This window comes from Ips typographus, linkage group LG12, assembly GCF_016097725.1.
Source record: "Ips typographus isolate SLU linkage group LG12, UJ_Ityp_2.0, whole genome shotgun sequence".
NCBI lineage: Eukaryota > Metazoa > Arthropoda > Insecta > Coleoptera > Curculionidae > Ips > Ips typographus.
Genome location: NC_138433.1, coordinates 2,841,865 through 2,866,645, shown reverse-complemented (window position 1 = coordinate 2,866,645; position 24,781 = coordinate 2,841,865). Strand labels below are relative to the sequence as shown.

Below are 24,781 nucleotides of genomic sequence, written 5' to 3'. Positions count from 1 at the left end.
AACAAAAGGTAAACAGTTTTCGGTTACGTGACGTTGCTCCCGTTGTTTTTTTTTTTTTTGTCAACTTTTCCTGCTCACCCTGTATACTGGAAGCTGAAACTGTGCCGCAAACTTGCGGTGTTGGGTTAAGGAAGTAATAACGGACATTTTTGGTCTCTTTCAAAATTTTCCTAACTTTCACCGTTTCTGAGATATTTACCAAAAACTGGTTTGGTTGCAAAAAAATTCAAATCAGCTAAAAATGTGGTTTGAAATTTAAACACCCTGTAACGCGGTTATTTTCTGGGGTTCAGGGTGGTTGAACCACTCAAATTAACCGTCTTGAACTGCTCTTTCCAGTGGTGTTGAGCAAAAAATTCTGTCCAAAAAATTGCGTACAGGGTGACCAAAAACAGTCAATCACCATACTTTTCGCGCACACCCTGTATACTGGAAGCAAAAACTGTTCCGCAAACTTACGGTGTTAGGTTAAGGAAGCGATTGGGAACTATTTTGGTCTCTTTCAAAATTTTCGTAACTTTTACCGTTTTTGAGATATTATTTAAAATTATGGTTTGAAATTTGAACACAGTTTAAAGGACAGTCAGGGACAAAAACGTCTGCAAAATCCACTTGGAGTGAGAAAATGACAATTTTAAGCACATTTTTGGAATCCCCATCAAATTTCCTATCCAACAACATGAAAAAAACACAAAAAATTTGGTACAGTCAGTTAAAAAAGCGGTGTCAAAGTTTCCATTGTCAGAAACACAGTTTGAAAGGACAGTCAGGGACAAAATCATCTGTAAAACCTACTTGGAGTGAGAAAATTACAGTTTTAAGCACATTTTTGGAATCCTCATCAAATTTCCTATCCAATAACATGAAAAAACACTAAAAATTTGGTACAGTAAGGGAGAAAAGCGGTGTCAAACTTTGAACTGACAGAAACACAGTTTGAAGGGACAGTCAAGGACAAAATCACCTGTAAAACCTACTTGGAGTGAGAAAATGACAGTTTCAAGCACATTTTTGGAATCCTCATTAAATTTCCTATCCAATAACCTAAAAAAACACTTCAAAATTTAGTACAGTCAGGGAGAAAAGCGGTGTCAAAGTTTCAATTGTCAGAAACACAGTTTGAAAGGACAGTCAGGGACAAAATTGTCTGTAAAACCCACTTGGAATGAGAAAATGACAGTTTCAAGCACATTTTTGGAATCCCCATCAAATTTCCTATCCAACAACACGAAAAAACACAAAAAAATTGGTACAGTCAGTTAAAAAAGCGGTGTCAAAGTTTCCATTGTCAGAAACACAGTTTGAAAGGACAGTCAGGGACAAAATCATCTGTAAAACCTATTTGGAGTGAGAAAATGACAGTTTTAAGCACAATTTTGGAATCCTCATCAAATTTCCTATCCAATAACATGAAAAAACACTAAAAATTTGGTACAGTCAGGGAGAAAAGCGGTGTCAAACTTTGAACTGACAGAAACACAGTTTGAAGGGACAGTCAAGGACAAAATCACCTGTAAAACCTACTTGGAGTGAGAAAATGACAGTTTCAAGCACATTTTTGGAATCCTCATTAAATTTCCTATCCAATAACCTAAAAAAACACGTCAAAATTTAGTACAGTCAGGGAGAAAAGCGGTGTCAAAGTTTCAATTGTCAGAAACACAGTTTGAAAGGACAGTCAGGGACAAAATTGTCTGTAAAACCCACTTGGAATGAGAAAATGACAGTTTTAAGCACATTTTTGGAATCCTCATCAAATTTCCTATCCAACAACATGAAAAAACACTACAAATTTGGTACAGTCAGTTAAAAAAGCGGTGTCAAAGCTTCCATTGTCAGAAACACAGTTTGTAAAGACAGTCAAGGACAAAATCACCTGTAAAACCCACTTGGAGTGAGAAAATGATAGTTTTAAGCACATTTTTGGAATCCTCATCAAATTTCCTATCCAACAACATGAAAAAACACTAAAAATTTGGTACAGTCAGTTAAAAAAGCGGTGTCAAACTTTGAACTGACAGAAACACAGTTTGAAAGGACAGTCAAGGACAAAATCGCTTGTAAAACACACTTGGAGTGGGAAAATGACAGTTTTAAGCACATTTTTGGAATTCTCATCAAATTGCCTATCCAATAACATGAAAAAACATTACAAAATTTGATACAGTCAAGGATAAAAGCGGTGTCAAAGTTTCCATTGTCAGAAGCACAGTTTGAAAAGACAGTCAACGACAAAATCCCGTGTAAAACCCACTTGGAGTAAAAAAATGACAGTTTTAAGCACATTTTGGAATCCTCATTAAATTTCCTATCCAATAACATAAAAAAACACTAAAAAATTTGATACAGTCAGGGAGAAAAGCGGTGTCAAAATTTGAACTGACAGTAACCCAGTTTGAAGGGACAGTCAAAGACAAAATCACCTGTAAAACCCACTTGGAGTGAGAAAATGATAGTTTTAAGCACATTTTTGGAATCCTCATCAAATTTCCTATCCAACAACATGAAAAAACACTACAAATTTGGTACAGTCAGTTAAAAAAGCGGTGTCAAAGCTTCCATTGTCAGAAATACAGTTTGTAAAGACAGTCAAGGACAAAATCACCTGTAAAACCCACTTGGAGTGAGAAAATGATAGTTTTAAGCACATTTTTGGAATCCTCATCAAATTTCCTATCCAACAACATGAAAAAACACTAAAAATTTGGTACAGTCAGTTAAAAAAGCGGTGTCAAACTTTGAACTGACAGAAACACAGTTTGAAAGGACAGTCAAGGACAAAATCGCTTGTAAAACACACTTGGAGTGGGAAAATGACAGTTTTAAGCACATTTTTGGAATTCTCATCAAATTGCCTATCCAATAACATGAAAAAACATTACAAAATTTGATACAGTCAAGGATAAAAGCGGTGTCAAAGTTTCCATTGTCAGAAGCACAGTTTGAAAAGACAGTCAACGACAAAATCCCGTGTAAAACCCACTTGGAGTAAAAAAATGACAGTTTTAAGCACATTTTTGGAATCCTCATTAAATTTCCTATCCAATAACATAAAAAAACACTAAAAAATTTGATACAGTCAGGGAGAAAAGCGGTGTCAAAATTTGAACTGACAGTAACCCAGTTTGAAGGGACAGTCAAAGACAAAATCACCTGTAAAACCCACTTGGAGTGAGAAAATGATAGTTTTAAGCACATTTTTGGAATCCTCATCAAATTTCCTATCCAACAACATGAAAAAACACTACAAATTTGGTACAGTCAGTTAAAAAAGCGGTGTCAAAGCTTCCATTGTCAGAAATACAGTTTGTAAAGACAGTCAAGGACAAAATCACCTGTAAAACCCACTTGGAGTGAGAAAATGATAGTTTTAAGCACATTTTTGGAATCCTCATCAAATTTCCTATCCAACAACATGAAAAAACACTAAAAATTTGGTACAGTCAGTTAAAAAAGCGGTGTCAAACTTTGAACTGACAGAAACACAGTTTGAAAGGACAGTCAAGGACAAAATCGCTTGTAAAACACACTTGGAGTGGGAAAATGACAGTTTTAAGCACATTTTTGGAATTCTCATCAAATTGCCTATCCAATAACATGAAAAAACATTACAAAATTTGATACAGTCAAGGATAAAAGCGGTGTCAAAGTTTCCATTGTCAGAAGCACAGTTTGAAAAGACAGTCAACGACAAAATCCCGTGTAAAACCCACTTGGAGTAAAAAAATGACAGTTTTAAGCACATTTTTGGAATCCTCATTAAATTTCCTATCCAATAACATAAAAAAACACTAAAAAATTTGATACAGTCAGGGAGAAAAAGCGGTGTCAAAATTTGAACTGACAGTAACCCAGTTTGAAGGGACAGTCAAAGACAAAATCACCTGTAAAACCCACTTGGAGTGAGAAAATGATAGTTTTTAAGCACATTTTTGGAATCCTCATCAAATTTCCTATCCAACAACATGAAAAAAACACTACAAATTTGGTACAGTCAGTTAAAAAAGCGGTGTCAAAGCTTCCATTGTCAGAAATACAGTTTGTAAAGACAGTCAAGGACAAAATCACCTGTAAAACCCACTTGGAGTGAGAAAATGATAGTTTTAAGCACATTTTTGGAATCCTCATCAAATTTCCTATCCAACAACATGAAAAAACACTAAAAATTTGGTACAGTCAGTTAAAAAAGCGGTGTCAAACTTTGAACTGACAGAAACACAGTTTGAAAGGACAGTCAAGGACAAAATCGCTTGTAAAACACACTTGGAGTGGGAAAATGACAGTTTTAAGCACATTTTTGGAATTCTCATCAAATTGCCTATCCAATAACATGAAAAAACATTACAAAATTTGATACAGTCAAGGATAAAAGCGGTGTCAAAGTTTCCATTGTCAGAAGCACAGTTTGAAAAGACAGTCAACGACAAAATCCCGTGTAAAACCCACTTGGAGTAAAAAAATGACAGTTTTAAGCACATTTTTGGAATCCTCATTAAATTTCCTATCCAATAACATAAAAAAACACTAAAAAATTTGATACAGTCAGGGAGAAAAGCGGTGTCAAAATTTGAACTGACAGTAACCCAGTTTGAAGGGACAGTCAAAGACAAAATCACCTGTAAAACCCACTTGGAGTGAGAAAATGATAGTTTTAAGCACATTTTTGGAATCCTCATCAAATTTCCTATCCAACAACATGAAAAAACACTACAAATTTGGTACAGTCATTGGAAAAAGCGGTGTCAAAGTTTAAATTGTAAGAAACACAGTTTGAAAAGACAGTCAAGGATAAAATCACTTGTAAAACCCACTCGGGAGTGAGAAAATGACATTGATGGTGTAAATGACAGTTGTCACGTGACCTTACAAAATTTTTCAAACTCATTGTGACGTCACAACTGTCAAAAACCCCCCCCATAAAACTATAAAGTAACTGTTTCCAGAACAAGACAAGACGGTCACTTTTATAGTTTTCCGTCAGGACCGAGACAAATTTTGACAGTTATGACGTAACTGACACTAGTCACGTGACTTTAAGACACGTTTCAATCGGATTGAAACGTCACGACTGTCAAAAATCTTCCCATAAAGCTATCAAGTTTGTTTTACTAACAAAAAGGAAAAAATTCATACGTCTCGATCGAGGCAACTTTTGACATTTATGACAGTTGTCACGTGACTTTAAGAGAATTTCTGGTTATTATGTGCGACAGATGGCAAAAGTGACAGAGTGTCAAGAAAAAAACAGTGGATTTACAGAATTTTTCTAACGAAAAAGGTCATGTGACTTTCGGCCCTCTGGCGGACAAACTAAGCAACGAAAAAAAATATGAAAAAATTCCCAAATAGTCTACCGAGTGACCGAGTAGGAGGTTCGCGAGTGACAGCTGTCAAAAGTGACAGAATGTCAAAAAAAAATGCGTCACTTTTCTGTCATCGACATCGGTCAATTGTCACTTTTTGACATTTCTAGGAGCGGTTTCGAGTGACGTTTGACGTCACGTGACCTTGCAGCGCCAACGTCGACCGTTTCGGAAGGAAGATGGTGCAGAAGAAAGGCAAACAAACCGTTTCTTCCGTCGTCGGACAGCTGTTCGAAGAGGGTTACGCACACCGAACAGCTGGCCGGTTCCGTAAGAAAAGGAGTATTAATATACAGGGTGGACCAAGTTGAAATCGGCGGAAATATGCCGCAAAAAAGACGCCATTCACGGTCGTTCGTCAATTGTTTTTTTATGATACAGAGTGTTCAAATTTGGACAAAATCGATTGTCACGATGGGTATAAAGTCAAGTTTAAAAAAACAGTGTCAAAATGAAGATTTAGTTTGACAAGCTGGGTTTTGGCGTCCTCTAGCGGCCAAACCAGCAAAGATACAGCTTCATGTAATCACATTTTTGGAAACCGCACAGTCTGGACTATCTTTTACTTTCTTTGACATTTTGATGTTACTTGTCAAATAACCGAAGTATTCACTGTCAAAGAGAAGATTGTCAAAATGATTAACACTGCAATTTTGGTCTGACAAGCTGGTTATTGGCGCTCTCTAGCGGTCAAACCAGTAACGATACAGTTTTATGTAATTATATTTTTGAAAACCTCATAGTCTGGACTATCTTTTACCTTCTTTGACATTTTGACGTAAGTTGTCAAATAACCGAGTTCTTCACTGTCAAAATGGTCATTTGGTCAGGCTGGTGAGTCGGACGATTTTTGGATAAGTTAAGGTTAAAAGTTACCAGAAAGTGTGAAACTGACCTAAAATGTATTTTTGAATTTTGACATAAAGTCAGAAAAGCCAACTTTTGACATTGTTCGTGACCTGTCAAAAATGACAGTAATTGGAACAATGTTCTTGTCAAAATCAGGTTAACTTAACTAGAAAATTTGAATGTTTGCCTAAAATGTATTTTTGACAGGAAACCAGCGAAAGGCAAATTTTAACAAAAATTGTCACCTGTCAAAAATGACACTTATTTAAACAAAGTATCTGTCAAAATTAGGTTGAGGTTAACTTAACCAGAAAGTGACAAAATTGGTCTAAAATGTTTTTTTTTTTTTAATTTTGACAGGAACTAAGTAACGGCTATTTTTGACAATAATTGTCACTGTCAAAAATGACAGTAATTAGAACCATGTTTTCGTCAAAATCTGTGCAGTTCGAGTGAAACTGTCATGAAAATCGTGTTTCCCAGGTCAAATTTAGTAGAAAAAGTCATTTTGACAGGTCAGGTAAAACCATCATTTGGACAAAATTTCGGTGCACTTTTCCAAAAAATCCCCAATAACTCGCTTATTTGAAACATTCTGTATAAACATGTCAGATGATCAAAGATAGCTTATAAACGGGGCTATCACGTGACGTTGACAGGACCTGGCTAAGTTGCGCTGTTTGGCCGCTAGAGCGCGTCAAAGTTGATTAATTTTTTTCGGACATTTTCCTCGATATCTCCAAAACGGTTTGAGTTTGCGTTGTGAAATTTTTATCGTCAATGCAACTCGGTGAAACGCAACTTTTATGAAATATGACATTTTTTTGTAAAACGCACCGTTTGACGTGAAAAATTAAAAACTAGATTTTTGACATTTTTCTAAGGGGGGACCCCAGGAATTTTTTTTTTGGAAAAATTTTCAATTTTCAAAATCAACTTTCTCTGCCTTAATTAGTTTAGGTTAACGGTAGAAACGTGACGTGAGGTGTCATTTGTCGAAATGTCATTTTTTTAGGGTGCCACGCCCTGAAAACTGTCAAAAACGTCACAAATCCAAGGTCACTGTCAAAACTGTCCCAGTTAGAGCAAAACAGACACCAGATTCGTGTTCCCCAGGTCAAATTTAGTAGAAAAAGTCACTTTGACAGGTCGAAATCCAAAATGGCCGCGCTTAGTATAGTAGGCCAGCGCAACCAGTCATTTTGAGTAAAAATTCCGTACATTTTCCCATAAAATCTCAAATAACTCGCTTATTTGAAACATTCCGGTAAAACATGACAGAAAACAAAATAAAGCTAATAAATGGGGCTATCACGTGACGTTGACAGGGCCGGGCTACGTTGCCCCGTTTGCCCGCTAGAGGGCGTCAAAGTTAAACCACACCAAATGCAGTGTAATTTAGATCAAAAATTACCTGAATATAGGAATTTAAACCAGTTTATTCGGGTAATTTCAGCATTTTTTTTTTAAATTATAATAAAACTGGCAACAGGGTGGAAATGAATTGAACAATTTGTGCCACCCTGTATAACGAACAAAGCCAAATCTCTCTTTCATCTCTCTCTGCATCACCGAAAAAACCCATCGCCAGATGGGTCTCTCTCACCTGCTCAAGGTGGTCCTCCCCACCCATTCGAATCGGTTTATGGTACATTAATTGGGGTTTCTGGGTGGTACCACGTGCCACAATTTTAAATGACGTCATAATCGCTTTTTGATAGAGATAGAGATTTAAGTGTGAGAAATGTCAGAGTGAGATAGAGAAAGACTTTGCCATTTTAAACGAATTAACCACTGAATTTTGACAGTCACGGTCACGTGACAGTTGTGCCAATTAGGTAAACCTAACCTAACATTAAAAGTTAAATTTTACCCGGCAATTAGATTGACGTGCAATGTTGCCAAACTGATTATTTCCTGAATTTACTATCTAATTTTTGCAATGTTGCCAAATTGGTAATTTTTCAAATTTAAAGTTTGAACTGCCTGAAAGACAGTTTGAAAGGACAGTCAGGGACAAATCACTCGTAAAACCCACTTGGAGTAAGAAAATGACAGTTTTTAGAACATTTTTGGAATCCTCATTAAATTTCCTATCCTCTAACGTAGAAAAACACTCAAAAATCGAGTACAGTCAGGAAGAAAAACGCTGTCAAAATTTGAACTGCCAGAAAGACAGTTTGAAAGGACAGTCAGGGACAAAATCGCCTGTAAACCCACTTGGAGTGAGAAAATTACAGTTTTAAGGACATTTTTGGAATCCTCATTAAATTTCCTATCCAATAACCTAGAAAAACACTCAAAAATCGAGTACAGTCAGGAAGAAAAACGCTGTGAAAGTTTGAACTGTCAGAAACAGTTTGAAAGGACAGTCAGGGTCAAAATCACTTGTAAAAACCCACTTGGAGTGAGAAAATGACAGTTTTAAGAACATTTTTGGAATCCTCATTAAATTTCTTATCCAATCACCTAAAAAACACTACAAAGTTTGGTACAGTCAGGGAGAAAAGCGGTGTCAAAGTTTGAACTGTCAATAACAGTTTGAGAGGACAGTCAGGGACAAAATCACTTGTAAAACCTACTTGGAGTGAGAAAATTACAGTTGTAAGGACATTTTTGGAATCCTCATTAAATTTCCTATCCTCTAACGTAGAAAAACACTCAAAAATCGAGTACAGTCAGGAAGAAAAACGCTGTCAAAATTTGAACTGCCAGAAAGACAGTTTGAAAGGACAGTCAGGGACAAAATCGCCTGTAAAACCCACTTGGAGTGAGAAAATGACAGTTTTAAGGACATTTTTGGAATCCTCATTAAATTTCCTATCCAATAACCTAGAAAAACACTCAAAATCGAGTACAGTCAGGAAGAAAAACGCTGTGAAAGTTTGAACTGTCAGAAACAGTTTGAGAGGACAGTCAGGGACAAAATCACTTGTAAAACCTACTTGGAGTGGGAAAATTACAGTTGTAAGGACATTTTTGGAATCCTCATTAAATTTCCTATCCTCTAACCTAGAAAAACACTCAAAAATCAAGTACAGTCAGGAAGAAAAACGCTGTGAAAGTTTGAACTGTCAGAAACAGTTTGAAAGGACAGTCAGGGTCAAAATCACTTGTAAAACCCACTTGGAGTGAGAAAATGACAGTTTTAAGAACATTTTTGGAATCCTCATTAAATTTCTTATCCAATCACCTAAAAAACACTACAAAGTTTGGTACAGTCAGGGAGAAAAGCGGTGTCAAAGTTTGAACTGTCAATAACAGTTTGAGAGGACAGTCAGGGACAAAATCACTTGTAAAACCTACTTGGAGTGAGAAAATTACAGTTGTAAGGACATTTTTGGAATCCTCATTAAATTTCCTATCCTCTAACGTAGAAAAACACTCAAAAATCGAGTACAGTCAGTGTTGAGGTGCGAGAGAAGTGGCAACACCGCGGACCGAGAGAGCATCTACAAGTCTTATAAGGTGGACACGAGCCTCCCCTTTGCTCCGTATATTTCAGTTGAAATAAAGTGTAAATCAAAGAAATAAATACAGTCCATTATTATCAACGTTAACATTGGTCCATCGACCGGATTTTGGTGAAGTTTGGAGAAGAATAAACCAAAAACAGTGCCCATATTAGTGAAACTAAAGGCCACATCGACGAAGTTATTAACGCGGTGCAGTCGTGCACTTGACGCCACTTGAAGGAAAACGCAATTTCAAGAAATTGCGCCACGGGTCAGACGGCAAGTAGAGTTTATTTATTATTTTGTAAAATATACCTTCGACTGTGTCATAAATGGCTAACATTACGGAATTGAAAGCCAAAAGGGGTGCTGTAAAATCCAAGCTAACTCGTTTGAGAACTTATTTACAGGAAAATGTTATAGGAAAAATTAATGTTCCTGATAGTGTATACAATCAGTTACAAGTTAGGTTGGAAAAAACAGAACCTCTTTTCGAAGAGTTTGAAACACTACAGTCAGATATAGAGTTGCTAGATGATTCCGACGCAGGCGAAAATGAAAGAACTTTGTTTGAAAATATATATTTGAGTTGATTGGCGAGGTTAAGGCTATTTTAAAGGTTCGCTTTGAGAGTTTAATTGCAGTGGATCGGTTGAGTGCGGTTCATGCTGAATCAGTGGTTGGTTCAACGTCTAACGATCAGGTTCGCTCTATGGTAAAATTACCTCCAATATCAATACCAACCTTTGATGGTGATTACAATCATTGGTTAGAGTTTAAGGACATTTTTACAGCACTGGTTCATGATAATGAAACACTCACAAATATACAGAAGTTTTATTACCTTAGAGCTCTTTAGTGAAGGAGGCTGCTCAAAGTATTAAGTCGTTGCAAGTATCCTCTGATAATTATGCTGTTGCCTGGCAAAGTTTGTCAGATCGTTTTGAAAACAAAAATATGATTATTCACAGTCACATTCGAGATATTTTGAACATCCTAAGATTGTTAAAGAGTCACACGTTGAGTTAAGAAATTTATTTGACACATACACAAAACATTTGCGGGCTCTTAAAGCATTAGGAGAAGAAACTGAATCTTGGGATCGTTTAATTATATACATTATGTGTAATAAATTTGATGCAGTTACTAGACGCGATTGGGAAAGTTTTAAAATTACAGGCGACTTACCAACGATGAATGATATAAATACATTTTTAAAACAAAAATGCGATATTCTGGAAAAGTTGGAAAGCTGCAAACTTAATAAACCCTCAGGTGAAAGTCAAGTTAGCAAGAAAACTCGAGGCTAACGGGTTTTCGGCTATTGAAAAAATGAAATGTTACTTCTGTCATGAAGAACATAGTGTATTTAATTGCAGTAAATTTTGGGTTTGTCGGTAGCTGGGCGCATTTCCGAAGTAAAGAGATTAAAATTGTGCTCTATTTGCCTTAGAGACACACATCCATTTTGGAAATGCAAAATGAGAAAATGTTTCAAATGTCATAAGGCACACAACACAGTTTTACATTTTGACCGAGAAATTCCTAACAATCAACCAAATGTGCCAACCGCTGGCGCTCAAGAAAACGTTATAGAATCACCCGAGAATTCGACCGCCGCCATTGCACGCGTTGGGACCGGGGCCGATCGAAATATATCGAATCGCAATGCGACGTTGCGCGATTGGGCGGACCGTCCCAAGTTTTGTTATCGACTGCGATGGTTTTACTAATGGGAGATAATGGTAAAATAATAAAGGCACGCGCTTTACTGGACGGGGGTTCACAATCAAATTTTTATCTGAAAGGTTATGCGACAGTTTAGGATTAATATCGACTCCAATTGAGCATATAGTAAAAGGCATTGGGTCAAAACAGTTACAAATGTAAATAAATTAGCAAGTTTAACTATTCAATCGTGTAATGGTGATTTTCAGCAAAAAATAAAATGTCTTGTTTTACCTAATATAATATGCAAATTACCAACTGTCAGTTTTAATAAACAGATAATTAAAATTCCAACTTGGATGAAATTGGCAGATCCTACATTTAAACGAGGTAAGTGACATAGATTTACTGTTGGGTTCTGATATTGTTTGGAGAATTTTAATTCCTGGCTACGAGACATTAGGAAAACATTTGCCTGTATTAAAAAATACATTATTTGGTTGGGTGATTGCAGGAGAAGTAGGAATGTCTGGCAGTTCACAAATTTCACAAGTTAATTATTGCAATTTGGTGATAAATTCAGACGCACTAACAGATAATAGTATTGTTAAGTTTTGGGAATTGGAAGAATTAAGTAAGACTAAAATATTATCTGAGAGTGAGAAAATTTGTGAAGATTATTTTACAAAGACTGTCAAAAGAGATGAGTCAGGAAGGTTTGTTGTTAAAATACCGTTTAAGCCCAATCTAAAAATGTTAGGGAGTTCCCAAGAAATTGCCAAGCGAAGATTTGAGCTGCTTGAACGAAAATTAATTAAAAACTCAGAACTTAGAGTAGAGTATAACGATTTTATGAGAGAATATTGCGAACTTAAACATATGTCAGAATGTGATGAAGAAAGTAGTGAAGGTTTTTTCCTACCACATCATGCGGTCTTGAAACGACTAGTCTAACTACTAAGTGCAGGGTAGTCTTCGATTCTTCTTGCAAAACTGACACAGGATTATCCCGCAATGATGTCCAGTATGTAGGGCCGACCTTACAACAAGATATTTTTTCTATATTGACTAGATTTCGAACTCATTTATATGTCATGACAGCCGACATTTCAAAAATGTATCGGCAAATACTGGTGGATACAGATGAGCGAAAATATCAAAGGATATTTTGGCGTTTTTCAGAAACCGATGAACTTAAGATTTATGCTCTGAATACCGTGACTTACGGCAATGCTTCATCGCCTTATCTAGCAGTAAAATGTTTATTTTACTTGGCTGAAGAAGTAGAAAGCGAGCATCCATATACTAGTAAAATAATAAAAAGGGATTTTTATATGGATGATCTGCTTACAGGATCGAACAGTCAAGAAGAAATATTAGAACTCCAAAAAAGCGTAACTTCAGTTCTCAGATCAGCCGGGTTTTCGCTACGGAAATGGTTATGTAATGATGATGACATCTTGAAAAGGTTTGAGCTGGATGAAAGTTTAGATGTCAGCATGATACACATTGGCCAAGGAGAACAAAATAAAACTCTTGGAATATACTGGGATTCCAACAATGATTTAATCTGTTATAAAATCAATGTTCCTAATATGTTAAATGTTGAGTGTCTTAGTAAAAGAGCAATATTATCAATAATTTGTCAGATATTTGATCCTTTAGGGCTTTTAGGTCCTCTGATAATCAGGGCAAAGATAGTCATTCAAGATTTAGGGAAACACAAGGTAGGTTGGGATGAGCAAATACCACAGCAAGTACTGGAGTCCTGGAGTGAGTTTCATCGAGATCTGGACAATATTGGTAGCATTAGGATCCCAAGACATGCCATGATAAATGGGTATGTTGCTTTGAGATACATGGATTTTGCGACGCGTCAAACAAAGCTTATGGAGCTTGCGTGTATCTTCGTTGCCAGTTGCCCTCGATGGAGTGGGTTGCAAATTTATTATGTGGAAAGTCTGAGGGTAGCTCCGTTGAAACAAATAAATATACCACGGCTAGAGTTATGCGGAGCTGTTCTGTTGAGTAATTTAGTAAAAAAGGTAGCCGAGTCGTTGGAAATAAAGCCCAGTAAGCAGTACCTTTGGACGGATTCAACAATTGTACTAGCGTGGATCAGAGGTACCCCAACCAGATGGAAAACTTTCGTAGCAAACAGGGTAAGTGAGATACAAACGTTGTCCAACGCCAATGACTGGGGACATGTGAATTCAGGCGACAATCCCGCTGACTTATTGTCAAGAGGTGCTTTAGCAACAGATTTAAGTCAGAGTAAGTTGTGGTGGTTTGGACCCAAATGGCTCAAGCTCAATTTTTCTGAATGGAATTTACCAACGGAAGTTTTGCCAGAAATTATACCAGAACAGTGCAATTCCCTGACTTGCACGTTATTAACAAAAGAAAACGATGTTATAACAGAGTTAACAAATAGATTTTCGTCTCTACCGAAAATTGTAAGAATCCTTGCGTACGTTTTAAGGTTTACTAAAAATATTAAAGAAAATCAGAGACAATTAGGAGCACTTTTACCTTTAGAAATTGACAAAGCTTTAAAATGTTTAATTATTGGCCGTTCAAAAACAATGTTTTTCACTCGAATACGACCTTCTTTCTCGAAATAAACCCATTAATAAAAAAAGTAAATTGTTAACCTTATATCCATTCATTGATGATGGCTTAATTCGGGTAGGAGGAAAGATTAAGGAACGCGAGTCAATCGTTTGACAAAAAACACCCGATAATTCTCCCTAGTAAACATCGGTTAACTAAATTAATAATAACGCAAGAACATGAACGACTATTACATTGCGGTGTCCAGACGCTTCTTTGCTCAATCAGAGAGCGTTTTTGGCCGATATCGGGACGAGGTGTTTGCAAAAATATTGTTCGCAATTGCGTGTGTGCTTTAAGGCGAACCCAAAACCGTTAGAGTATTTGATGGGGGATTTACCTGCCTGTCGAGTAAACAGTTCACCACCGTTTGCAAATGTTGGTACTGATTACGGAGGTCCTTTCTATATCAAGGATAGAAAACTCGGGGAGCAAAGATTACAAAGGCTTATATGTGCTTATTTGTCTGTATGTCCGTCAAGGCAGTTCATATAGAGCTCGTCACTGAACTAACCACTGAGGCTTTCATGGCTGCATTTAGACGATTTATTAGTCGCCGAGGTAGACCAGTAAATATTTATTCCGATAACGGGACCAACTATGTAGGCGCGAATAATGAAATTAAAGCTGTTTATGAATTTTTAAAAACAAAAGTCTGAAATTATTGCCAATCAACTCTCAAACGAACTATTCAATGGCATTTCATCCCAGCAAAATCGCCTAGCTTCGGAGGCATTTGGGAAGCCGGTATTAAAAGTTCAAAATCGCATATTAAACGTGTAATTGGTAATAAGACTTTAACGTTCGAGGAACTTGCGACCATTTTGACACAAATCGAGGGTATATTAAATTCGCGTCCATTATGTCCGATGACGTCTGACCCTGAAGATTGTTCAGCTTTAACTCCTGCGCATTTCCTGATTGGCAAATCCTTAACAGCTCTTCCAGAAAGAGATTTAACTCAAGTGCCAGAAAACCGTTTAAAACACTGGCAGAATCTCCAAGTAATGGGTCAACACTATTGGTCTAGGTGGCATAAAGAATATTTATGTGAACTACAGACCAGAGTCAAGTGGAAACAGAAGTTTTCAGATTTGCTCCAAATTGGATCGCTAGTGATTTTGAAAGAGGATCATGCACCACCCTGCAACTGGCCGCTAGGACGAGTAACCGAACTAATGCCTGGAGCGGACGGTGTGGTACGTGTTGTGAAAGTGCGCGTAAGAAATAACAACGTAACGAGAGGTGTAAACAAGCTTTGTGTTTTGCCAAATGATGATTGGACTCAGAAGACCGATCATAATTAAGATATTAAGGATATGTAAAAGGCCTGTTGGCTTGTTTTTTCGCTACTGTTAGGTTTATTTAAATGACAATAATGTAAGTTTTAAGGAAACAGTAGTACATAATATTAGATTAAGTTAGTTATAAGCAAGTTGTTCAAGTTTCTTGTAGCATTGGACTTAAAGCGTAAATTTATATATTAGTTGTTAGTTAAATAGTTTCGAAAGTACCGGAGTACTTCCAAGGCGGGCGGAATGTTGAGGTGCGAGAGAAGTGGCAACACCGCGGACCGAGAGAGCATCTACAAGTCTTATAAGGTGGACACGAGCCTCCCCTTTGCTCCGTATATTTCAGTTGAAATAAAGTGTAAATCAAAGAAATAAATACAGTCCATTATTATCAACGTTAACAGTCAGGAAGAAAAACGCTGTCAAAATTTGAACTGCCAGAAAGACAGTTTGAAAGGACAGTCAGGGACAAAATCGCCTGTAAACCCACTTGGAGTGAGAAAATGACAGTTTTAAGGACATTTTTGGAATCCTCATTAAATTTCCTATCCAATAACCTAGAAAAACACTCAAAAATCGAGTACAGTCAGGAAGAAAAACGCTGTGAAAGTTTGAACTGTCAGAAACAGTTTGAGAGGACAGTCAGGGACAAAATCACTTGTAAAACCTACTTGGAGTGGGAAAATTACAGTTGTAAGGACATTTTTGGAATCCTCATTAAATTTCCTATCCAATAACCTAGAAAAACACTCAAAAATCGAGTACAGTCAGGAAGAAAAACGCTGTGAAAGTTTGAACTGTCAGAAACAGTTTGAAAGGACAGTCAGGGTCAAAATCACTTGTAAAACCCACTTGGAGTGAGAGAATGACAGTTTTAAGCACATTTTTGGAATCCTCATTAAATTTCCTATCCTCTAACCTAGAAAAACACTCAAAAATCAAGTACAGTCAGGAAGAAAAACGCTGTGAAAGTTTGAACTGTCAGAAACAGTTTGAGAGGACAGTCAGGGACAAAATCACTTGTAAAACCCACTTGGAGTGAGAGAATGACAGTTTTAAGCACATTTTTGGAATCCTCATTAAATTTCCTATTCAATAGTCTAAAAAACGCTACAAAATCAAGTACAGTCAGGAAGAAAATCGCTGTCAAAGTTTGAACAGTTTGAGAGAACAGTCAGGGACAAAATCACTTGTAAAACCCACTTGTAGTGGAAAAGTGACAGTTTTAAGCACATTTTTGGAATCCTCATTAAATTTCCTATCCAATAACCTAAAAAAACACTCCAAAATTTGGTACAGTCAAGGAGAAAAAACACTGTCAAAGTTTGAACTGTCAGTAACAGTTTGAAAAGAAAAAAATTGCATTATCACGTCACGTGACGTGTATTTTACAATTTAGCTGTCTAAATTTGATTTCTCACATTTTCAAGGTTTAAACCACGTTTTTAAGGTCACGTGACTGTTTTTGACAGATGTCAACTGGCTTTTACAATGTTGCAAGCTCCAAAATTACATTATTAGCAAATGAATTATATTATTATTATTTTTATTATTATATTAGCAAATTCTGAGCGAGGCAAACAAATTTTGACATTGTTGACAGTTGTCACGTGACTTTAAGACAGTTTTTACCATAAATCTGACGTGACAAATGTCAAAAATCCTTCCATAGAGCTATAAAGTTTGTTTCACCAGAAGAAACTGAAAATTTACATCCTGATAGCAAATTCTGAGCGAGGCAAACAAATTTTGATATTGTTGACAGTTGTCACGTGACTTTAAGACAGTGTTTACGGTAAATCTGACGTCACAACTGTCAAAAATCCTTCCATGGAGCTGTAAAGATTGTTTTACCAGAAGAAACTGACATTTTCCTTCTGATAGCTCTACGTCTCAACAAAGCAAATTTTGACGTTGATGACAATTGTCACGTGACTTTTAGACAGTTTTATGGTAAATCTGACATCAGAATAGTCAAAAATCCTTCCATGGAGCTGTAAAGTTTGTTTTACCAGAAGAAACTGAAATTTACATTCTGATAGCAAATTCTGAGCGAGGCAAACAAATTTTGACGTTGATGACAGTTGTCACGTGACTTTATGACAATTTTTACCGTAAATCTGACGTCACAACTGTCAAAAATCCTTCCATGGAGCTGTAAAGTGGCAAGTGTCAGTTACGTCATTGTCAAAATTTATGTCAGTCCGGACGTAAAACTATAAAAGTGACAGTCTTTCCTTGTTCTGGCTATGACAACAGCGTTTTTCTTCCTGACTGTACTCGATTTTGGAGTGTTTTTTTATGTTATTGGATAGAAAATTTAATGAGGATTCCAAAAATGTTCTTAAAACTGTCATTTTCTGACTCCAAGTGGGATTTACAGGCGATTTTGTCCTTGACTGTCCTTTCAAACTGTGTTTCTAGCAGTTCAAATTTTGACAGCGTTTTTCTTCCTGACTGTACTCGATTTTTGAGTGTTTTTCTAGGTTAGAGGATAGGAAATTTAATGAGGATTCCAAAAATGTTCTTAAAACTGTCATTTTCCCACTCCCAAGTGGGTTTTACAAGTGATTTTGTCCCTGACTGTCATTTCAAACTGTTACTGACAGTTCAAACTTTGACAGTGTTTTTCTTCCTGACTGTACCAAGTTTTGGAGTGTTTTTTTAGGTTATTGGATAGGAAATTTAATGAGGATTCCAAAAATGCGCTTAAAACTAGAAAGTGACAAATGTCAGTTACGTCATAACTGTCTAAAGCAAAACAAGCATGTGTCACTAAACTATGAAAAAAAATTAAAAAAAAATAATAAAAAAAATGAAAAAAAAAAAACAATGAAACAAACTGATCAAGTTGGCTATTTTTTTGTCTATTTCTCGGCTAAAATCCTGTTTTAGTGACAATGAACCTATTAATAGCGAAAAGATGAATAAACCGCTCGATCGACGAATTTGTGCGTGACATTGAATTAAACGGAAAAAAAAAAACCGGTCAGGGTTTTAAATTGACCGAAACGAAGGCCGAAACGCCATTTTAGTGAAGCGTTTTCGAGATATTTACCAACAAAACAAGAGTCAACTTTGCGGCCCTCTAGCGGCCGAACGGGGCAACTTAGCGTGGTCCTGTCAACGTTACGCGATTGCCCCGTTAATTAGCTTTCTTTTGTTTTCTAGTGTGTTTTACCAAAATGTTTCAAATAAGCGAGTTATTCACGATTGAATCGGAAAATGTACTGACTTTTTTTGTTCATATGTCGGTTCTACCTTGTACTGACCGCCGCCATTTTGGATTTCAATCTGTCAAAGTGACTTTTTCTAGTAAGTTTGACGTGTTTAGCTCTAACTGGCACAGCGACCTTGAAAAAAGTGACATTTTGACAAATTGACACTTTACACGTCACATTTCTACCATTAGCCTAAAGCGATCAAGACAGTCAAGCGGATCTTCTGATGGACATTTTGGTGTTTCTGAGCCACTAAAAACGGTTTGATAACGTCTGGTAACATTGTCGATGCTCAGAAAACATTTTGAGAGCTTTTGGTGACAGAATCGAGGCTCGAGAGACCGTTTGGGAGCCGCTGGTGGAATTTTAGTGTTTCGGAGCAACAAAAAAACCGTTTGACATTCTCTGGTAACATTAACGATGCTCAGACGACAATTTGAAATTTTAAAAACCGTTTGATAACTTCTGGTGACATAATCGAGGTTCGTGAGACAGTTTGGGAGCCGCTGGTGACACCGCTTTTCTCCCTGACTGTACCAAATTTTGTAATGTTTTTTTATGTTATTGGATAGGAAATTTAATGAGGATTCCAAAAATGTGCTTAAAACTGTCATTTTCTCACTCCAAGTGAGTTTTACAAGTGATTTTGTCCCTGACTGTCTTCTCAAACTGAGATTCTAATAATTAAAACTTTGACACCGCTTTTCTCCCTGACTGTACCAAATTTTGAAGTGTTTTTTTTAGGTTATTGGATAAGAAATTTAATGAGGATTCCAAAAATGTGCTTAAAACTGTCATTTTCTCACTCCAAGTGGGTTTTACAAGTGATTTTGTCCCTGCCTGTCTTTTGAAACTGTCTTTCTGACAGTTCAAACTTTGACACTGCTTTTCTCCCTGACTGTACTAAATTTTGAAGTGTTTTTTTTAGGATATTGGATAGGAAATTTGATGAGAATTCCAAAAATGTGCTTAAAACTGTCATTTTCTCACTCCAAGTAGGTTTTACAAGTGATTTTGTCCCTGACTGTCCTGTCAAACTGTCTTTCTGGCACTTCAAACTTTGACACCGCTTTTCTCTCTGACTGTACCAAATTTTGAAGTGTTTTTTTAGGTTATTGGTTAGGAAATTTAATGAGGATTCCAAAAATGTCCTTAAAACTGTCATTTTCTCACTCCAAGTAGGTTTTACAAGTGATTTTGTCCTTGACTGTCTTTTCAAACTGAGTTTCTGACAGTTCAAACTTTGACACTGCTTTTCTCCCTGACTGTACTAAATTTTGAAGTGTTTTTTTAGGTTATTGGATAGGAAATTTAATGAGGATTCCAAAAATGTGCTTAAAACTGTCATTTTCTCACTCCAAGTGGGTTTTACAAGTAATTTTGTCCTTGACTGTCCTTTCAAACTGTCTTTCTGGCAGTTCAAACTTTGACACCGCTTTTCTCCCAGACTGTACCAAATTTTGTAGTGTTTTTTTAGGTTATCAGATAGGAAATTTTATGAGGATTTCAGAAATGTGCTTAAAACTGTCATTTTCTCACTCCAAGTGGGTTTTACAGACGATTTTGTCCCTGCCTGTCTTTTCAAACTGTCTTTCTGGCAGTTCAAACTTTGACACCGCTTTTCTCTCTGACTGTACCAAATTTTGTAATGTTTTTTTAGGTTATCAGATAGGAAATTTAATGAGGAATCCAAAAATGTGCTTAAAACTGTCATTTTCTCACTCCAAGTGGGTTTTACAGACGATTTTGTCCCTGTCTGTCTTTTCAAACTGTGTTTCTGACAATGGAAACTTTGACACCGCTTTTCTCTCTGACTGTACCAAATTTTGTAGTGTTTTTGTAGGTGATTGGATAGGAAATTTAGTGAGGATTCCAAAAATGTGCTTAAAATTGTGATTTTCTCACTCCAAGTAGGTTTTACAAGTGATTTTGTCCCTGACTTTCCTCTCAAACTGTTACTGACAGTTCAAATTTTGACAGCATTTTTCTCCCTGACTGTACCAAATTTTGTAGTGTTTTTCTAGGTTAGAGGATAGGAAATTTAGTGAGGATTCCAAAAATGTGCTTAAAACTGTCATTTTCTCACTCCAAGTGGGTTTTACAGACGATTTTGTCCCTGTCTGTCTTTTCAAACTGTGTTTCTGACAATGGAAACTTTGACACCGCTTTTCTCTTTGACTGTACCAAATTTTTAGTGTTTTTTCATGTTGCTGAATAGGAAATTTAATGAGGATTCCAAAAATGTGCTTAAAACTGTCATTTTCTCACTCCAAGTGGGTTTTACAGACGATTTTGTCCCTGCCTGTCTTTTCAAACTGTCTTTCTGGCAGTTCAAACTTTGACACCGCTTTTCTCTCTGACTGTACCAAATTTTTAGTGTTTTTTCATGTTGTTGGATAGGAAATTTGATGAGGATTCCAAAAATGTGCTTAAAACTGTCATTTTCTCACTCCAAGTGGGTTTTACAAGTAATTTTGTCCTTGACTGTCCTTTCAAACTGTCTTTCTGGCAGTTCAAACTTTGACACCGCTTTTCTCCCAGACTGTACCAAATTTTATAGTGTTTTTTTAGGTTATTGGTTAGGAAATTTAATGAGGATTCCAAAAATGTGCTTAAAACTGTCATTTTCTCACTTCAAATGGATTTTACAAGTAATTTTGTCCTTGACTGTCCTTTCAAACTGTTTTTCTGGCAGTTCAAACTTTGACACCGCTTTTCTCCCTGACTGTACCAAATTTTGTAGTGTTTTTCTAGGTTAGAGGATAGGAAATTTAATGAGGATTCCAAAAATGTGCTTAAAACTGTCATTTTCTCACTCCAAGTGGGTTTTACAGACGATTTTGTCCCTGCCTGTCTTTTCAAACTGTCTTTCTGGCAGTTCAAACTTTGACACCGCTTTTCTCTCTGACTGTACCAAATTTTGTAGTGTTTTTGTAGGTGATTGGATAGGAAATTTAGTGAGGATTCCAAAAATGTGCTTAAAACTGTCATTTTCTCACTCCAAGTAGGTTTTACAAATGATTTTGTCCTTGACTGTTCTCTCAAACTGTTACTGACAGATCAAACTTTGACACCGCTTTTCTCCCTGACTGTACCAAATTTTGTAGTGTTTTTCTAGGTTATTGGATAGGAAATTTAATGAGGATTCCAAAAATGTGCTTGAAACTGTCATTTTCTCACTCCAAGTGGGTTTTACAAGTGATTTTGTCCCTGACTGTTCTCTCAAACTGTCAAACTTTGACAGCGTTTTTCTTCCTGACTGTACTCGATTTTTGTGCCGGTAATTTACTCGCCTTTGATTGCCTGCACTATACTTTGACAAAGCGCGCCATCTTCCTCTAACATGGCACCGTTCGCCGCGTAAACGCAGTCACCGACGACATTTTCTTTGAATCGCACTGTATCGCACCGATTGCGACGTAAACGCACTCAAAACGTTTTCTATTCGCCGTCCGACAAACAAATAACGCAAAGTTGACCGCGTTTACACCCGGAAACGTGGAATTTACACGCACACGTGCCACGTTTACACCGCACTAGTGGAATAAATATCAAAATCAAAACAAATGACGTAGTTATTCGTGGGGAATGGGCCACGGCACACTGGATCCTGGTCAGTGTCTGAAAACGTCGTTGCCAGATTGCGCATGATTCGCAAACAAACGCACTCAACCGGGCAAAAGTAAATTCCGCCTCACGTTTCTTCAGCTACAGTACAAATCAAACGACATTGCTCTCTGACGTCATAATGCACTTAATGCGACGGGACAAATTTAATTTCAAAAAACGCGAGTAAATTCCGCTACAGTCCGAATCAAACGACATTGCTCTCTGACGTCATACACTTAATGCAACGGGAAAATTTTTTTTTTGGGTTTTCTTTACCGAAAATGGCGGCAAAATTGCCGATAAAACGAAAAAATTTCCACAAAATGGCGGCCGGTCACGTGCACCTTAAAAACCGGAAGAAAGCCGTCGAGAATTAGCCGGGAAAAGTTTTCGGCAAAATGGCGGAAAAGATCACGTGACCATAAGAAATCTTGAAAATTTTCGAAAAAAAATACAAAATGGCGGCTGGTCACGTGGCAAACTGTGTTTCTGACTATTTAAACTTTGGCACCGCTTTTCTCCCTGAGTGTACCAAATTTTGTAATGTTTTTTTAGGTTATTAGATAGGAAATTTAATGAGGATTCCAAAAATGTGCTTAAAACTGTCATTTTCTCACTCCAAGTGGGTTTTACAAGTGATTTTGTTTTTTACTGTCTTTTCAAACTGTGTTTCTGACAGTTTAAATTTTGAAACCGCTTTTCTCCCTGAGTGTACCAAATTTTGTAATGTTTTTTTAGGTTATTGGATAGGAAATTTAGTGAGGATTCTAGAAATGTGCTTGAAACTGTCATTTTCTCACTCCAAGTGAGATTTACAAGTAATTTTGTCCTTGACTGTCTTTTCAAACTGTGTTTCTGACAGTTTAAACTTTGACACCGCTTTTCTCCCTGACTGTACTAAATTTTGTAGTGTTTTTTTAGGTTATTGGTTAGGAAATTTAATGAGGATTCCAAAAATGTGCTTGAAACTGTCATTTTCTCACTCTAAATAGGTTTTACAAGTGATTTTGTCCTTGACTGTCTTTTCAAACTGTGTTTCTGACAATTGAAACTTTGACACCCCTTTTCTCCCAGACTGTACTAAATTTTGTAGTGTTTTTTTAGGTTATTGGATAGGAAATTTAATGAGGATTCCAAAAATGTGCTTAAAACTGTCATTTTCTCACTCCAAGTAGGTTTTACAAGTGATTTTGTCCTCGACTGTCTTTTCAAACTGTGTTTCTGACAGTTTAAACTTTAACACCGCTTTTCTCCCAGACTGTACTAAATTTTGTAGTGTTTTTTTAGGTTATTGGTTAGGAAATTTAATGAGGATTCCAAAAATGTGCTTAAAACTGTCATTTTCTCACTCCAAGTAGGTTTTACAAGTGATTTTGTCCTTGACTGTCTTTTCAAACTGTGTTTCTGACAGTTTAAACTTTAACACCGCTTTTCTCCCTGACTGTACTAAATTTTGTAGTGTTTTTTTAGGTTATTGGATAGGAAATTTAATGAGGATTCCAAAAATGTGCTTAAAACTGTCATTTTCTCACTCCAAGTGTGTTTTACAAGTGATTTTGTCCTTGACTGTCTTTTCAAACTGTGTTTCTGACAGTTTAAACTTTAACACCGCTTTTCTCCCTGACTGTACTAAATTTTGTAGTGTTTTTTTAGGTTATTGGATAGGAAATTTAATGAGGATTCCAAAAATGTGCTTAAAACTGTCATTTTCTCACTCCAAGTAGGTTTTACAAGTGATTTTGTCCTCGACTGTCTTTTCAAACTGTGTTTCTGACAGTTTAAACTTTAACACCGCTTTTCTCCCAGACTGTACTAAATTTTGTAGTGTTTTTTTAGGTTATTGGTTAGGAAATTTAATGAGGATTCCAAAAATGTGCTTAAAACTGTCATTTTCTCACTCCAAGTAGGTTTTACAAGTGATTTTGTCCTTGACTGTCTTTTCAAACTGTGTTTCTGACAATTGAAACTTTGACACCGCTTTTCTCCCTGAGTGTACTAAATTTTGTAGTGTTTTTTTAGGTTATTGGTTAGGAAATTTAATAAGGATTCCAAAAATGTGCTTAAAACTGTCATTTTCTCACTCCAAGTGGGTTTTACAGGCGATTTTGTCCTTGACTGTCCTTTCAAACTGTCTTTCTGGCAGTTCAAATTTTGACACAGCTTTTCTCCCTGACTGTACCAAATTTTTAGTGTTTTTTTAGGTTATTGGTTAGGAAATTTAATGAGGATTCCAAAAATGTGCTTAAAACTGTCATTTTCTCACTCCAAGTGGGTTTTACAAGTGATTTTGTCCTTGACTGTCTTTTCAAACTGTGTTTCTGACAATTTAAACTTTGACACCAAAAAACTTATCGGGAAAATGGCGGAAAAGATCACGTGACCATACGAAATCTCGAAAATTTCCGTGTGGCGTGACTCGAAAAAAATTACAAAATGGCGGCTGGTCACGTGACATTTTTGGAAAAAACTTAAAAAATCCACTAAATGTTTGCAGAACCAGTCACGTGACCTTGAAATGTTTCAACTTAGCGGTTTGACAGCTGTCAGATGTGACGTGACGTATTGCCCTAATCAATACGGTGGTTTGACAGCTGTCAGATGCGACTAACCTGTCAAAATGCAGCTCAGAGAGCTATAAAGTGTCATTTTGTTAGAGAATGTTTTGTGGCGCCACCAAAGTGCACTTTTAGAGGTTTACGGTTGAAAATTTG

At 36.6% G+C, this 24,781-nt stretch overlaps 1 protein-coding gene across 1 annotated transcript in view; it reads right to left on the bottom strand.

Annotated features, from left to right (window-relative positions):
• Nucleotides 1-24,781, bottom strand: part of Hers (Histone gene-specific Epigenetic Repressor in late S phase) — a 65,002-nt gene that overhangs the window by 28,309 nt on the left and 11,912 nt on the right. The window lies entirely within an intron of this gene.